The sequence below is a fragment of the Gorilla gorilla genome, chromosome 1, assembly GCF_029281585.2.
Source record: "Gorilla gorilla gorilla isolate KB3781 chromosome 1, NHGRI_mGorGor1-v2.1_pri, whole genome shotgun sequence".
In the NCBI taxonomy this organism is placed as follows: domain Eukaryota; kingdom Metazoa; phylum Chordata; class Mammalia; order Primates; family Hominidae; genus Gorilla; species Gorilla gorilla.
This window is the reverse complement of record NC_073224.2, coordinates 156,210,207-156,227,754: the sequence shown is the minus strand read 5'-3', so window position 1 is coordinate 156,227,754 and position 17,548 is coordinate 156,210,207.

Below are 17,548 nucleotides of genomic sequence, written 5' to 3'. Positions count from 1 at the left end.
CAACGTTGCCGTTTATTGATTTGTCATTGGAATATATTCACAGAAGTGAATTCCTAAAAGTTTGCTTCTCTCAAGATGAAATGGATCTTCATTAACATTCTGAAAATGAAATGCAGCTTCATAAAAAAAAATAAGGCAGCTTTCAGACCATTTTAGAATTTCAGAGGAATTTTGCATTATCTTTCCCATGATTCTATGCTGATGTCAGGCTGTATTTCAACTGAAATGACAATGAAATCATTTCAATTCCATTCAATGTGCAAAAAAACAGTCAATTTTTCACTTGGCAAGCTGAAGTCTAAAGTAATTAAGCACTGCTGTGTGGGAGGCAGCTTCCTGCTCTGAAGTCAGCCTGAGATAATTACCATATTAAAGTCAAAACATCATGTGCCGTGCTGATAGATAGATGGATGAAGAGATTGGGCATCTATTAAATGATCCATTTTGTTATGCTTCCTGGGAAATGTGCCATTGATGCCAATTAAGAAATATATATTCCAAGTGAGTATTTCTAAGTGGAAAAACTTCTATCTGGTAAATTGAATTTATTATTTACTGATCATGAAGTACTTAAAGTCATAAAATCTAGATAGAGAGCAACCTATGAGGAGAATTACATGCTCTGACTTGGTTTACAAACCCCTCATTACCTAATTGCCATGTTAGCATAAAGTTCTTCATAACATTTCTAGCCAAGGTACTAAGTTATTTCTGTCATGAAAACTCTAGTTGGAATAATAATGTGATATTGCAGATAAAATGTAAACATTCAGAAATTTCAAAGTCACAAACAGGTGAAGTGAAAAAAATTATTTTTTATGTTTAAAGGAAAGGTAGATAAAATATACTTCAAAGAATCTTTCTTAGATATGAAAAAGGAAATAATCCTCCAAATATCGAAGTTGGATAAGTAATTTAACAACACAGTTTGGTTCAATGCACTGCGGCAAGATGAAGTTGTGTTAAAAAAAATTCCTAGCAACATCATTTATTAAAAGTTAATAATTTATTAATATTCTTTTTCTAGTCACCAAACATATGGTATTATTTAGGCTTTTATAAAGATACCTGGTTAGGAATAAACTAATGAAACAATCTGGTCTGTGATTTAAGTAGAACAGTTTATTTTAGTGTAAATATTAGTGAAAAAATAATATATTGGCTTCGTGAAAGAAGAGGGCATCTCCAAGTCAGGTTGTTTTTTTTGTTTTGTTTTGTTTTGTTTTGTTTTGACTGAAGAAGAACAGGCACCCGTATGTCTGCAGTGAAGATTATGTTTGATTTTCTCTAACTATTTTCTGTGGGATTTATTCACCACTATTTCCACTAACTTACTGATACCATAAAAGATGGGGAACTAAGTAATATCTCTTTAAAATCAGAGACAAGAACTTCTGAGGATCAAAACTAATATTTTTATGTTGACAAAAAAAGTAGATTTTAAAATACAAAAATCTTCACTTATAAAGATTAAATATAATTAGTTGCTCAAGGAGGTAATCTAGAGAATCAATAGGCTGCCTTAATATCATATTCCATCCATGCCCTCTGGCACATCACTTGATCGGGGTTCCCAGTGGGTCAGGCAGTCATTTGAGCCTGGCTGGGATTGCTAAATTCCAGATTGTCCTGACAGACAGTCTCAGTCAGGCCTTTGGTTGTGTGTATGTTTCAAGAGAAATCACAAAATGAGTGCAATTTTAAATTACCTTGTGTGGGAGAAAAGGGAAAATAGCGCTTGTCTCTGTGACCTGGGATTGAACAGAGAAGTTCACTATCCGACTTACTGTGATCCCTTTTCCATTTCTAGCAACACCATTTTCTAGTAGATGGACAGAGAAATAGAGAAAAAGTAATCATAATGGAGAGTAGGAAGGAAGAAATATTTTCTTTGATATGCTGTATGATATAGATACAGATACACACACAGGCGCGCGCACACACACACATACACACAGTAAAAGCTTTCCATTTTAAGCCCAAGGGAAAACGATCTAAATTAGTTAAAAATGGAAATTAATACTTTTGGTTTATTTTGTTCTTCACAGGAGTTAATACTTCCTAGTGGTGGACCACGAAATTTTATTTTGGTCCTACTTAATATTTTCAAAAATGAAAATATACTGCTTTCATAGTTGGAAAAATAAACTCCAACTTTAAAGCATTCATAAAAATTCAGTAAGAAATATTTAGTCATTTTATAATATATTCCCAAACAAAATGAAGATGGGAGGCCTTGGGGCGGGGAAGACTGCTTTGTAATGGCTGGTCCTGATTAGAAAAGAGAAGGAGGCATGCAAAAAAGTCTCATCAGTGGTAGCCAGCCTTCCGGAGTGTGAAGCCAGCCCAGACCATCTGAAGAGGGCTAATAATCTCAACTCCGTGGTGTATTTGGTCACTTGTGTTCCATTCTGTAGACAAAAATCAGCAACTGGATTTAGAATCGACTACACGGTAGGAATTTGGTTTGATGACTGGAGCTCTGGTCTGGGAGCAAGAAGATCTAGTTTTCTGTTTCTGCCTGTGTCACTGACTTACTTCGTGAATTGGTACAGTTTAGAATTTCATTATTTCCTTTTTCTCCATCTGTAAAATGGAGGCAGTAATATGCCTAGCAGGACCCTTTAGCAAAGCAGAAGAATTAGCAAATAGTCGGAGAAGACTACTGTACATTCAGAGCATGATTACTTTGGGGAGAATTTCAGTTCTTCATTGTGAATGTTACTATCATTTTCAGCTGCCCAAATCCAGGTGCCATTTAGAGAATTCAACTTCAAACATTGCATTTATTTTCTGCCCTTTATATGTCCATGGTTTTGAGGGTTTTCTCACTATATTAACTGCAACAGTGAAATTAGATTGTTCAGCTTCAGTTTATAGTCCATTTCATTCTTTAATTTCTGTGTTCAGAGATGATGAGTTTTGGTTTGCACTCACAGTGTTTCAGAAAAATAACATAAAATGGGCTTTCCTTTGAAACATTTAAACTTCATAAAAAATCTGGCTTTACCTATTGCACTGGAATATTGTGGATATAAACAGCATAATAATATATGTGAAAACTGTTTAAGCTTTTCTACGAGCCTCCCCAACTCTCATCCCCACCCCAACACATTTTGTATAACTAAAACTGACTTTAAGCTACCTGCCAATGTCTATTTTGATATATTTTGATTACGCATTGGAGAGCACGCTTTTAAGACAGTTCTCCTAACATGCCAAGAAATGAAATAGATTAATTTTATCTCAAACTCCTAAATCAAATAAACAAGACATCAATGCATGTAACCTTTCATTCACACTTCATCCACCACCTCATTCTTTACTCTCTTGCAATTCACCCATGGTAATCTTCCTTCTCTCAACAAATGTCATATTCAGTAACTCAATCATACATCTTAATCAAAAGCAATAAGTGTGGCACCCGACATGAAAGAACACCTACATAAACATAGTCTTTTGTGCCTTCAAGTCTCTCTCACACTGACACCGTTAACACAAGACAGCACTTCTCATCACTGGAAACACACCCCTGAATTTATTAAGTGCTCAACACTTTTTCTGGAAATGTTGGAACGACAGCTAGCAGTGGTGTCATCTGATTTTAAAGCAGACTGGCACTATAAAAGTTTAGATTTCAGAATTAAGAGGAGATAAGAGAGTGCTTCTTTTATTACTAAAATAGTCCCCCCAAGTTACTAGACCAATTACCTGACCCTTAAATATTATTTATTTTTATGTGTAATTTGTCTAATTACTCCTGGCAACTAAGGCAATAAAATGGACTCTCTTCTATCTTCAAATTTCAAACCAAGGCAAAGAAACTAGATTTTCTGATGGGATGTGCTAATGGATCTTTATCCAATGGAGTTTCCTGTCATTTTCAACAATGTCATCATCACCTTGGAGAGTTTGATCACTTTCACCATGTGCCTGGCTAGAGTAAGAAATACAACCATTCTCTTCTCTCTTATATTTTTACAACTTCATTTGCTTCCTAATATTGTACTAATATTACCCTGGTTTGACCTTAATATTTAAGAGGGTACTGATAGAGGAATGAAGACTAACATTTCTTGAGCCCCTAGTACAAAGCAGACACATTGCTAGATGCCTTCACATAGTTTATATCAATTAATTCTCACAACTCTGTTAGACCAGTATTATTTGTCTCCATTTTTACAATGAAGAAAACTGAGACTCAGAGTTAAGCAAGCTACATCACAAACTAGAAAATGAGAGTGCCAGGCTGAATTACGTATAGTGGGCTCTCAGTAAATATTTGTTAACGAACGTATGAATCCATATCTAAATATGCTCTACTCGATGCCAGGCTGAGATTCTCTAAGTATAGGATTTAGAAAAACAGGATTTTAAACTCTAAGCTGCTCAGGACTATGTGTTTTAGTTTCAGCCCACACTCTCACACCAAATTATCTTCCATAAGCTAAAAGTTGGATACTATTTACCCCCATTGTACAGATGAGGAAATTGAGATTAAGAGAAATTATGTTCATATAGCTAGTAAATGTCAGTACCAGTGTCATACTTAGACTACCTCTTAGACTCATATGTGAAAACGTATGAGGAAAAATAGACAGAATACCATTAAACAATAACTCTACCATTGGAAAGAAAAGTAATGTTTGAAATGACTTTGTATAATTTTTTCTAGTCTGTGTCTCTCATGGTGGTGACTATTGACTTGAGCATACATACTGAATGCAAGGCCAGACGATTGGGGTTTCAGTCCTGGATGTGCCACTTATTACCCCGACTCAGTTTTCTTCTATAAGAAATGGGGATTAAATGATCTACTTTCATTTTGGCTTACCAATGAATTTCTTGCATCAGTACCTGGAATACAGCAAGTCCTCAACAAGTATTTGATGAAGAAATAAATGGGATGGTACCTCACAGGCAGTTACATAAAAGTGCTTGATATGTGTGAAGTTCTGAGTAGATTTGAGGAATGGTAACTGTAATTCTCTAGGCTCTGACTCCTCCACCTCCACCCCCATTTATAGAAAGAAGCTGCCTTTTTAAGTTGCTTAACGCTGTACATTTGTGTAATTTATCTATTAATAGTTCATTTGGGTTGATTTTACACTAGTCCTTGCTACACTTTAATACAATAATGATCTTCTTGCTCTGGTCTATCACAAAGATTTAGGTCAGGGGTCAGCGAATTTTTTCTGTAAAGGGCCAGACAAATATTTTAGTCTTGTGGGTCATACAGTCTCTGTCAAAACTGCTAAAGTCTGCTGTTGTTGCACAAAATTAGCCAGACAATACGTAAGTGAATGAGCTTTGCTGTGTGCCAGCAAAACTTTATAAATAGCGGGCAGATCTTGCCCACAGGCTGCATAGTTTTCCAAGACCTGATCTAGTATGCAAATGACCACCAGAGACTGGCATATCTTCATAGTCATTATGTTATTTCAAGTGCTTTGTACATAGTAACTACATGATGCTACTTTGCTGAACTGAAAGAATTTTTTTAGTTGTGCTAGGTGCTATACTATGCATCCTAGAGAACAGAAAGCAAAAGAAGATGGTGGCCTCAATAGCATACCCGTTTGAGAACAGTTTACCAAGCAACACACCCAGGAGGGCTAATTGGTCCACTGTGGTCTGTTGATAGTGCTAACACCTGGCAATAGAATGTGTTATAACAGAATATTCCTTCTGAGTTTGTGGGCACATTCCTTAATGTACAACATATTTAAGTTTCTGCAATAATGAAGTATGAGCTATAATATCACACCAATGACAAAATGAAAAGAAAGATACATGAGTGATCCTTGTCAAGTCAATTATATCAAGAAAAGCTTTTATCAGGAGCTAGTTTTCAAGAGAGAGCAAAACAGTAGAGGTGGAGAGAAAAAAAAAAAGGCATCCCAGGTGGGACGAAAAACACATACAAAGCCATGGAACAAAGCAAATAAAAGACAAGTTGATTAGCTCACATGAAACAATCATGTTAGTGAATAACAAGAAACAATATCAAAGATTTGCACAAAACCTTGTTCACTTAGTCTGTCCTTTTGTTGTACAAATTATTAACTAGAGAACAGGAATTGCAGTGTGACCAAAAGTTCTCAAAAATGATTCCCATGGAAAGATATGATTTGAGGAAATGACTCTAACTATGTACCTCTGCCAGAAATGAATTTTATTATGCAACAGGTAGTAGATTAATAGCAACGAATGAGTTAAACTCATAAAGAACATACATGTTGTTAAACAATAGCTTTAGCCAACCAAAATTACTTAAGTAAAATTATGTGTAAGGAGAGGAATAGCCCAAGTATAAGACCCAAGCACAACAAGGATTTCCTAGACCTGCCAGCAATGCTGAATTACTTGTCTTCTGTAGTCCACACTGGCCGGTCCCATGGCTTTCCCTTGTACAGTCTTGAACTGACAGTACTTGCAACAGGCAACATCTATCAAAATGCAGCTGGCTTCAGTAGGCAGGTAAAGTTCAGTAGCCAAATCTCTTTTCTTATTTTTCCTTTCATTGAAAGAAAAGTTCGTTTTACAGCATATGGGAAAATAGCAAACCCACATGCTGCCTACTTGGAAAAGCCCCCTGTTTGCACTGGGGTTAGAGTTTTACCCTTTCCTCATGAAAAGATATTCTCACTGCTGGGAATACTCAAATGTCTCTCAGTTCAAGGTAATACATAGGGCTCAGAGATGGGGACTCTCTTTACCATTCATCCCTGAAAAACCAGTGTTATTTAGGGTAGGAGGTGGGAAGAGACCTTGGTTCACAAATTCATTTAAGAATTTATTAGTTAAAAGAGAACTTTGGTTCCTGGGGACTGCCTTATGAAATACACCTTTCATTTTTCTAGTAACCCAAGTTGGCTGTATTTCTAGTTTTGTGGAGTCTCTGACTTTGGCTAATTCAAACGATAAAATGAAGACAGGCTGTATCTGTTGAAATTAAAATCCAAAAACAAAGCAAAGAAACAAAAACAAATGGACGATAGCAAGCCATAGAATTTTATATGGCAATGAATTATCTCCAAGATTCTCTGTGCTGCCATAATCTACCACACATACTGCAGCTTTAAAAACCAAAATAACCCATTATCTAGAAGGCTTGAACAAGTAGATTGAAAACACTTCTCAGACTGGCATTAATTACAATTAGTAAATTGCTTCATTTCTTCAAAAACACCACCCTTTTACTGGAAGTCTGTGATGGAATTTCTTTTTGATGGGAAACAGAGAAGCAAGTGCTTCAATTGGGCAAGGGCATCGAGTCTCTCATCTCTTATACAAGATCTGCAGCGTGCATTCTTGAAGACAGAGTGACATCTAAAGGGATTTTGAAATAGCCAGGGCTGCTATATGGCAGCCAAACTGACAAAGTCAAGGACATGTCATATTTTGGAAAACTGATGAGTTTTCAGGTTTCCTGTGCTTGATTGTCCCAAGTAACCATGAAAAGAGGATCAAATTCCGATTTTAATGACATGCCTCAGGGTGCCCTCAGGACAACTGCCATTTTTATCTTAGATTCTGCAGGTCCTCAGTGAACAAAAGGGGGGGAAATCAGCTTTGAATAGATTCCTTATGCTCTTGTCAAAAGTAATCCAACTCTGAATATCTATATCCCAAAATATCATCATGCGGGCAGCTTTTATTAACCTGAAGAATTAATAGAGCAGAATATTTAAAATGGGGTTTCAGTTATTGATTCTCCAATTAGATCTTGTGTTCCCTAGGTGCTGTGTATAATAATGGTTTTTGCTCAGCCTCCTGCACCCGCTAGCTCACTCTTGCTCTCTCTCTTTCTCTCGGTGTCTCTCCGTTTCTCATAAGCATGCATGCTTTGAATACACATGTGGTGCATAATGACCAGATTTGGGAGGCAAGGCTGCATTTGTGGATTCTGATTATGCTTTTGAAAAATATCCTCAGTCCCCAAATTTAGTCTTTTCCAAGCTTATAATCCCCATTCTCTTTCATTCTGCACAAAATAATTTTTATTTTGGAGTTGACTATCATAATATGTGGCAGCTTAGCCAGAGAGCAGGGCCTGTGTGCTTGTTAACAGCACCCTGATGTTAACAATGAACTAATTACTTTTACTACTGATGTGCTCTGGGGCATTATTTTCTTTCTGTACGCTTTCCTACTGAACTATTGTCATTACTCAATCAGAGAGGACTGAGGAAAGCAAAAGCAAAAAAAAAGAAAAAAAGCAAACACATTTTCCTCCACAGGGCTGAAGCCAGAGTCCCATATCCTAGGTCTTGTTTTTCTCCGTTTTCTTTAATTGTGCATTCCTTGGGAGGTGGGTATCCTTCTGATGCATTTTTACTTATTTATGAAAAATAGTATAAAATCATGAAAGCCTCCTGGGATACTCTATCACATTTATAACCATGATGCCCCAGTGAACTGCTTAAGCACGGATCAGCTGCAGACCGAGAAGTTAACTCTTTCTTCTTTACAGAAGCTGAGTCAAAGCGGTAAAACAGTTTGTGGTGTATTCCCTTTTCAGTAAAAGCGCCTCTGGAAAAGAGAGGTATGCACATTTCTCCATTTGCACAATAGTATTTCTAGTTTTATCAGAGTTGGGGGGCACGAAAGGGAGGGGAGCAATAAGAAAGGACCACATTAGCCCAGAGAAAGCTATGATAAAAGAACATTTACGGTGGGATATCATTTGCAGCAAAAGTGTTATTTTGCCTGAAGATAGAATTTGTTCACGCAACTGATTTTCTGTGATTGTTTTCATATAAAACACCCACCCTAGAACCATTCACACATCTACTCAAACAACAATATTTCACTTTCATGTCAAAAGAAGTTGGCATAGAAAATTCAGAACAAAACACGGAACCTGAGGCATTGAAACGATAAATAATGACAGGACCTTTCAGCTAGTCTTAATAAAGGAGATTAAAGCAACATGTAACATAAGATGTATGTTAATAAAACAAGTGGTGAAAAATAATGAATTGACTCCCCTAATAATAGACACATATCTTTACATTTCCATTAGTCTTTTGCCCATGCTGTCTTTTTTTTTTTCAACACTTACACATATATTATAACCATAGAAAAATGTTGATTATCAAGCCAGAGTGCTCTTGAAAATATGACTATCTGGGTTGCTGTTTTAAAATAAGTTATCTTTCTCATACAGCAACTTTTCATTGAAAGCTGCTCAATCAGAGCAAGAATCAATCATTGTATGTTCAGATGCTGCTCAGTTTCCCAGAGCTGTCAGTGCCCACAATCTGCCTTAGAGGGTTGGAATTCTGATAAGAAATGAGAAATGTAAAGGCCAGAAATAATAATCATCATCATCATCTTTATTAGTTCACCAGGGTTTAGGACCAGAAAGAAATCGGCTTCCTATTATTAATGCAGTTTGAACTTCATTGCTAAAATATTTCTTTAAGTGTGAGTCAGATACTCATTTTGATTCTTTTGTTCTTCCAATAGTTGTTTTCACACCAAGATGTTGCACGTTCAGCTGTTTTTCCTATAGAAGAGAAACTATGCTAATAGAATAGGTCTTTGTTCCTGGTGTTTCTTTCCGCGAGTTGACAACAGCAACATGAAAAGAAACAGTAGAAGTGGGGAAGCAGAGGGATGGCATCCTTTGGCTAGTATGCTGTATTCTCTTCACCATACCACTTGTAAGTCTGGTTTAGTTCTTGTTCTGGTGTAAAACTGTAATTGTATGTTGCAATATCAGAATTTTATGAAGTTGTTTCTTTTTTTTAAAAGTAAACATCTTGAAGGTAGGACTTATAAATGAACACAGCAGTAAGCAATGAAAATTGTATCAGCATAAATCTAACAAGGATTATGCTAAACTATAATATTTAGGCATCTTGCAATAGCTTTAGCTAGAATCATAAAACCAAAATGTGGTCAGTGCATAGATCTAATGAAAGAACAAAAACCCTGAACTATCTCAAAATTTAAAAGAAAACCGTTACTAAAGTCTGTTGACTTTGCATTTTTAAGAGGTAAAAAGCCTATGATTAGAAAGCAGACAATTTAAGGATTCTATAGTACATTTCAGCAAGAGAGGGAGAGGGAGATGGGAGTGAGAGCAAGAGTATTTGGGAGGGTTAGGCTTTCAATTCTTCCCAAATTACAATTTTATTTAGCCAGACCTCTGTGGATTTTTGCCTCTGTTGAATAGTTGATAGACCTGATTTAGACGTAAATTTTTTCACTTGGTAACAAGTAAATTAGGTTTGGTCAATGCAAAAATATTTGAATAATTTTTTTAAAGATTTTCTCAGGAATTTCTTTACAAGTGTTTGTGAATTATTCAGCCTCAAATCTGGACTTTCTATTTATGAAATAGAGGCTTTTGTTAATATTAAAATAATCAATAATCTAAAATATTCCCATGTATCACATATAATAATTTTTAAATAGTTTGTGATGCAGGAAAAATTGGTGTAGAGCCCAAAATTAAGAGAAGAGCTAAGTAATTATCTAAATAGGCTTAGTTCTGTGAGCCTTACATGGCCAAGAGCAGTGTCCTATGCACTATTTTCTCCTCAATAGGATAATGGTTGTTAATAATGAGTAAAAGATAGTATACAAGGAGGGTGTTTTGAACAATCTGAAATCAGTTTAAGTTCTCACAAAAGGAATGATCCAGACATTGATCAATTCCATGCCAGCCATTCCCACATATTCATCTACAGCCTGAAGAGAAATATGAGATGTAATTACAATGTTGGCTGAGCTTAGTTGAAACTGTTGCTATCAGGAATAGCCAACAACTTCCACTCCTTATTGTACAAAACCCTCAACCCCTAAAAGGAGGGTGTCTTTTTCTAGTTCTCATTTTAACTTGAAAAATCACATCTCAGGAAACTTAATATTGCTTTTTAAGTGTAAGAACAATTAAAATGATATATAATATATTCAGCTCATAACAAAGTTATCATTGAGACAGCTTCCAAGATATGAAAATATATCTCGTAAAGCTTAAACTTGGTTTTGTCAGAAAACCAGTATTAAAAATAGCAACCTGATTATATAACTTACGGGAGGGGAAAGTGAGGCATTTGCAAACAAATGAATGAAGGGAAAAAATAAATCTAAATACCATTTTCATGAATTTATAAAGAAATGAGTTACACCAGAATAAGAGCCTAAGTTTCTAGCTAATGAGTAATCAAAAATAAAATAAAATAAAATAAGCTTTTTTAAAAAAAATTAGTGAAGCATGCAAGTTATTGATAAATACTGTACTTGGAATTCCCTGGCACCTTCTCCTGAAGAATCACTCTGGACTACTTTATTTCTTGTCATGGTATTGAATTAATAAGAGCCATTTTCCTTGGCACGGTTTTATAGAATAACGAAGCTGAAGAATATATTTAATTCTCCCAATTATCTTAACATCAAGTCGGCCCTTTAATTCTGTTCTTTCTTTTTTAGACCTCAAAGCACCACTTAGCATATAAAACACAGTAGGTGTTTTCTAAGTGCCAATTAAATAAGGAAACAGTTTAATAACTAACTGTGTAAGCAAAGGTATGCTTAAAAAAAGAGTTCTCGAAGCACATTTCAAACTTATGTTTTAATTGTTATTTTAAATATAGACACCACTAGCTGTCAGAAGATGATCCTGGATTGGCCAATGTGTTTATTTTCAATACTAGCTGACCATTACCATGTGACAGGTGTACAGATTCAAGGACAAATATAACACAGTTCTAGCCCTCCAGAAAGTCACAGTCTAGTGGAGTATGAGACAAAGTTTCTACAATTATTAAATGGGTGATAAATGTAAAAATAGAAAAAGCCCCAGGATAGTAGCTCCAAGGAAGAGTATCAGCAGGATGGGGTGGGAAGCAATTCAGAGGCAGCTTCCAGGAAAAGGTCATCCAGGCAAAGAGGGAAGGGGAAGGATATAGAAAGTGATTCCAGGCAGAGAGGGGTGTGTCGGGGACCCCCAAGGCTACCTCCAGATTTGATGTTTTACCACAAGGACTTACAGGACTTACCATATATTCACAGCTATGATTCATTACAGTGCCAGGACACAAAGCAAAATCAGCAAAGGGAAGAGCCACATGAGGCAAAGTCCAGGAGAAATCACGACAAACTTCTAAGAGTCCACTCTCAACTAAGTCACACAGGACTTGCTTAATTAAAATGAGTTGTGAAGACACATGAATAGTTGCCAACCAGGGAAGCTTGTTAGATACTCCAGGATTTTTACTGGGGGGCTAGTCACATAGGCATCTTTTCCTAACATGTACTAAAATTCCCAACTCTCAGAAGGAGAACAAGTGTTTAGCATAAACCATATTTTAGCACAGTGTAGTCATTCTTACCAGTCCTAGGAATGGTTGGAACTGAAAACCTTCTGACATCCAAGTTTTCAGATCATAGCCAAGGGACAATCTTGTAAGCAGGACTTTCAAAAGACAGCAGTTAGGCCTGCTATGTCAACTCTTTTCTGCATAAGGGTTAACATGAATAACCTCGAATAAGCAAAACACAGCTAGAGGCATGATAGATAGGATGACCTTATTTTCCAAACTGGCACACTTGAGAGCAAAAGGAGGATCAATTAACTATTATGCCAGGATGAGAGGTGTAAACCAGAAATGTCCAGGGTATGAACATATGGCTGTGGTAAAATATGAGACAACAGTTTGGTGCTGCTGGTGTTTGGTGTTGCATGAGTTGGGTAAGGCTTAGGAGCTGGTTGAGGCTGGATGATGGAAGGCTTTGCATTTAAGAAGTTTGGGCTTTATACATGGATGGTGAAGAGCTCATGAACAGTTTTAAATAGGAAAGAGACAAGGTCAACAGTTATCTGGAAAATCTAATATTTTCCATTGATGAGGATCTCAGAAAGGAAACTGCTTCTCTGCTCCCATCATGTACCATGGCCATATAATGTTGTGATAAAGAGCATAGACCAAAACTCCTACATTCTCATCCTAGCCCTGTCACCTACTAGCTATGTGACTTTGGAAAAATTCATCTCCTGTGCTTCAATTTTCTAATTTCTAAACATGAGTAATAATAGCAGCTTCATGGGATTTTATGTAAAAATTAGATGTGCTATCCATATTTTATTGAATCAAAGGCACTATCAGCTATAAGATATATCAGAAAAAAGAAAAAGACTACCAATAAAATTATGACTCAGTGCTTTCTCATGACTTAACATTTTCATTTTGGCTATGATTTAGTCATGGCTTTTCTCCTATATTACTATGATACATACATAAAAAGCAAAATATAAATGAAATTAATTGGTTATTACTTTGAAATAAAATATTAAATTATGATCATTCTTCCTATAACATTTGCTTCACTAATGTTAAATGTTGCTGTCTTTTCTTGCCGTTCTTAATATACATTCTTGTATGGTTTCAGTGCTGAATCATAATGTAGTTATTTTACAATATCTTATTACTTAAATGATGACAGTATAAACAGCCATAACCAGCTTTATGCATCCACAGGCAATGATGACTATGCCATGACTTCTGCCTGGCTGACAACAATTATAAGATGTCATATTTTATAGGACATATTCCATTTTCAGAGATGTTAAAATATAAAAACAAATGTACATTTTCAAATAAATGAGAATAGAATAAGAAGTAGATTTAATGTGAACCTAATGAAGAGAGAGCCTCATGGCCTCTCAATTGCATAGGTCCTTTCCAAAGCCCTGTGAGTAGTAGTATACTCACAGTCATGCAGTTGTGAAAATTTCTATTTTAAGAAGCTAGAAAAATAAGAGCAAATTAAACTAAAAGTAAGAAGAAATAATACAATAAGAAAAAAAAATCAGGGAATTAGAAAGTAGATAAACCACAGGAAGAAAACAACAAAGTCAATCATTGGTTCTTTGAAAAGATTTACAAAAAGACTGATTTTAAAAATGAGAGAAAATGCAAATCACTAATATTGAGCATGAAAAATGGAATATCACTCAACAAATATTTTAGAAGATAATGAGGGGATACTATGAGTAATTTTAGCCACCATGGAAAAAGTCCTTGAAAGACACAACTTACCAAAACTGACATAGAAATAAATAGAAAGTGTATGTAGCCCTGTATCTACATGATAGACAGAATCTAACAATTATCTAACAATTATCCCCACCTCCCACTATTCATGCCTTTAAGAAATTCCCTCCCCTTGAGAGTAGGTGGGACCTGTGACTTTCTTTAATAATAATATAAGGCAGTGATGGGATGTCACTTTCATGATTATGTTACACACGATTGTAACCTCCTTCTTGCTAGCAGACCCTCTCTATAGACCCTCTCCTTTGCTGGCTCTGATGAAGTTGCCCTGTAGAGATGTTCACATGAGAGGGGACTAAAGGCACCTCCAGCCAACAGTCAGCAGGGAAAAGAGTCCCATATTCCCAAAGGGTACTGGATCCCATCAATAACCAGGTGAGCTTGGAAGCTAACCTTTCCCCAGTTGAGCCATAGATATAACTCCAGTCCTGACCAACACCTCAATTGCACCCTTGTGAAAGACCTTGAAGCAGAGGACTCAGCTAAGCCATGCCTGGATTCTTGACTCACAGAAAGAGTAAGATAATAAATATGTGTTAAGTTGCTAAATTTGTGGTAATTAGTTACACTGAAGAAGGTAAATAATAAAACCTATTTTTTATTTAATTTGCAATACAAAATGTTCTCACAAATAAAATTTCAGGGCCAGAAGACTTCAGTGGTTAATTCCATCAAACAATCAAGGAAAAAATAATACTAATCCCACAAAAAATGTATTTCAGAATGCAGAGAAGAAAGGACTACTTTGCAACTGATTTCATAAGGCAGCATAATATTGAACTCAAGATCTGGCAAAGATATTACAAGAGAAAAAAACACAGATCAATATCATTCCTGAAGATGGATACAAATAATATATTTAAAATATATTAGCAAATAGAATCCAGAAATATATAAAAAGAAAAATATATCATTACCAAGTGAGTTTATCCCAGGAATGCAAAGTTCAGTCAACATTAGAAAATCTATCAATGTAATTCACCGCATTAACAGAGCAAATGACAAAAAAAGTCTCCATAGAAATAGAAAAAAAAAACTTGACAGTATCTGTCCATGATAAAAACTCTCATCAAGTTAGAAATAAAAGGAAGTTCCCTCACCCTGATAAAGGCATCTGTATAAAACATATAGCTAATATCATATTTAATGCTTAAAGGCTGAAATTGGAAGCAAGTTAAACATTACTGTTCTCACTACTTTTCAACATTCTATTGGACATCTTAACAAGTACAATAAAAAAAGATAAATACATAAAAGATGTAAGTATTGAAAAAATAGTAAAACTGAGATTATTCACAGATGGTATGATTGTGTACATAGAGAACCACATGGAATCTGCAAAAAATAACCGATTCGTGAACTTAGGTTACAAAATACAAGGTCAATATTTAAAAATCAATTTTATTTCTATGCATTAGCAATGAACAATCGGAGCATGAAATTTTAAAATAAAATTTCCAGAAGTTTCAAAAACTGTCACATACTTAAAAAAATTTGATGAAAATGTGCAAGAGCTCTACAAAAATATTATAAAACACAACTGAGAAAAATTAAAGACATAAATAAGTGGAAAGACATGCCACATATATGAATCATAAAACTCAGTAGTATTATAATGCCCCTTCTTTCCAAATTTGTCTACATCTTCAACACAATCTCTATCAAAATTTCAGCAAGGATTTTTTAAACAATTGAAAGTTAATTCTAAATCTTATATAAAATGCAACAGACAAAGAATAGCCTAAACAATTTGAAAAAGAATAAGTCGAAGGACTTACACTACTTGATTTTAAGACTTATTGTAAACCAAAATAATCAAGACAATATGGTACTGGCATAGGATGTCAAATCAATGAAAAAAATGAGTCAATAAATAGACCCTGATATATAAGGAAAATGGATTTTTTTTTTTTTTTTTTGAGACGGAGTCTCGCTCTGTCGCCCAGCCTGGAGTGCAGTGGCGCGATCTCCGCTCACTGCAAGCTCCGCCTCCCGGGTTCACGCCATTCTCCTGCCTCAGCCTCCTGAGTAGCTGGGACTACAGGCGCCCGCCACTGCGCCCGGCTAATTTTTTTGTATTTTTAGTAGAGACGGGGTTTCACCATGTTAGCCAGGATGGTCTCGATCTCCTGACCTCGTGATCCGCCCGCCTCGGCCTCCCAAAGTGCTGGGATTACAGGCGTGAGCCACCGCGCCCAGCCGGATTTTTTTTTTAAACCACAGCACTGAGTTAATGGAAAAAAGGCTTTTTTTGTTGTTTGCTTGTTTAACAAACAGCGCTGCAACAACTAAATATCTGCATGGAAAAATAATAATAAACCTTAATGCTGTTTCACTCCATATACAAATAATTCTAAATGTACCATATACTTAAATAAAAAACTCAGAACTATGAAGTTTCTAAAAGGAAATATGGCACACAAGAAACTGTCTTTGCGAGCTTGGGGTAGGCAAAAATTCTTTGGACAGGACAGAAAAAGCTTAACAATGATAAAAAGAAAAAACTGATGAATTGGGCTTCATCAAAAATAACATTTTCAGCCAGGCGCTGTGGCTCATGCCTGTAATCCCAGCACTTGGGAGGCCGAAGCGAGCAGATCACAAGGTCAGGAGATCCAGACCATCCTGACCAGCATGGTGAGACCCCGCCTTTACTAAAAATACAAAAATTAGCAGGGCGTGGTGGCGCACGCCTGTAGTCCCAGCTACTCAGGAGGCTGAGGCAGGAGAATTGCTTGAACCCGGGAGGTGGAGGCTGCAGTGAGCCGAGATCCCACCACTGTACTCCAGCCTGGGCGACAGAGAGACTCTGTCTCAAAAAAAAAATATTCTGTTTATCAAAAGACACCATTATGAAACCGAACAGGCAAACCCCAGACTGGGAAAAATTTTGGAACACGTATATTTTAAAAAGGCATATAACTGGAATATATTTTTTAAATTCCTACAATTTGAGACTAAAAATACAAACAACCAAATAAAGAGCAAAGACGTAACCACTTCAAAAAAAAAGATAAACAAATGACTAGTAAGGACATGTCAGTGCTCATGGTCAAACCCATAATATGGTACCAAATTAAACCCATAATCTGGTACCAATTCACACTCACTACGATGGATAAAATTTAGGAGATTAAAAACACAAAATGTTAATGAGGAGGCAGAGCAACTAGAACTATTCTCACACAGGTGGTAATGAAATATCTCACAACCACTTGGAAGAACTTCATTGCAGTTTCTTGTAAAGTTAAATATACATTTACCCTGCACACCTGGAATTCGATCCTGGGTATTTATCCAGAGAAAATGAAAATCATCCACAAAAACACTGTATTGGGCTGTTAATAGGCCAAAACCTGGCAACAACTTAAATGTTCATCAACAAAACAATGGGTAAATAAATTGTATTATATTTATAAAATGGAATATTTCTTAGTAATAAAAAACAGTGAAGCACAGATTCAAGTAACAACATAAAT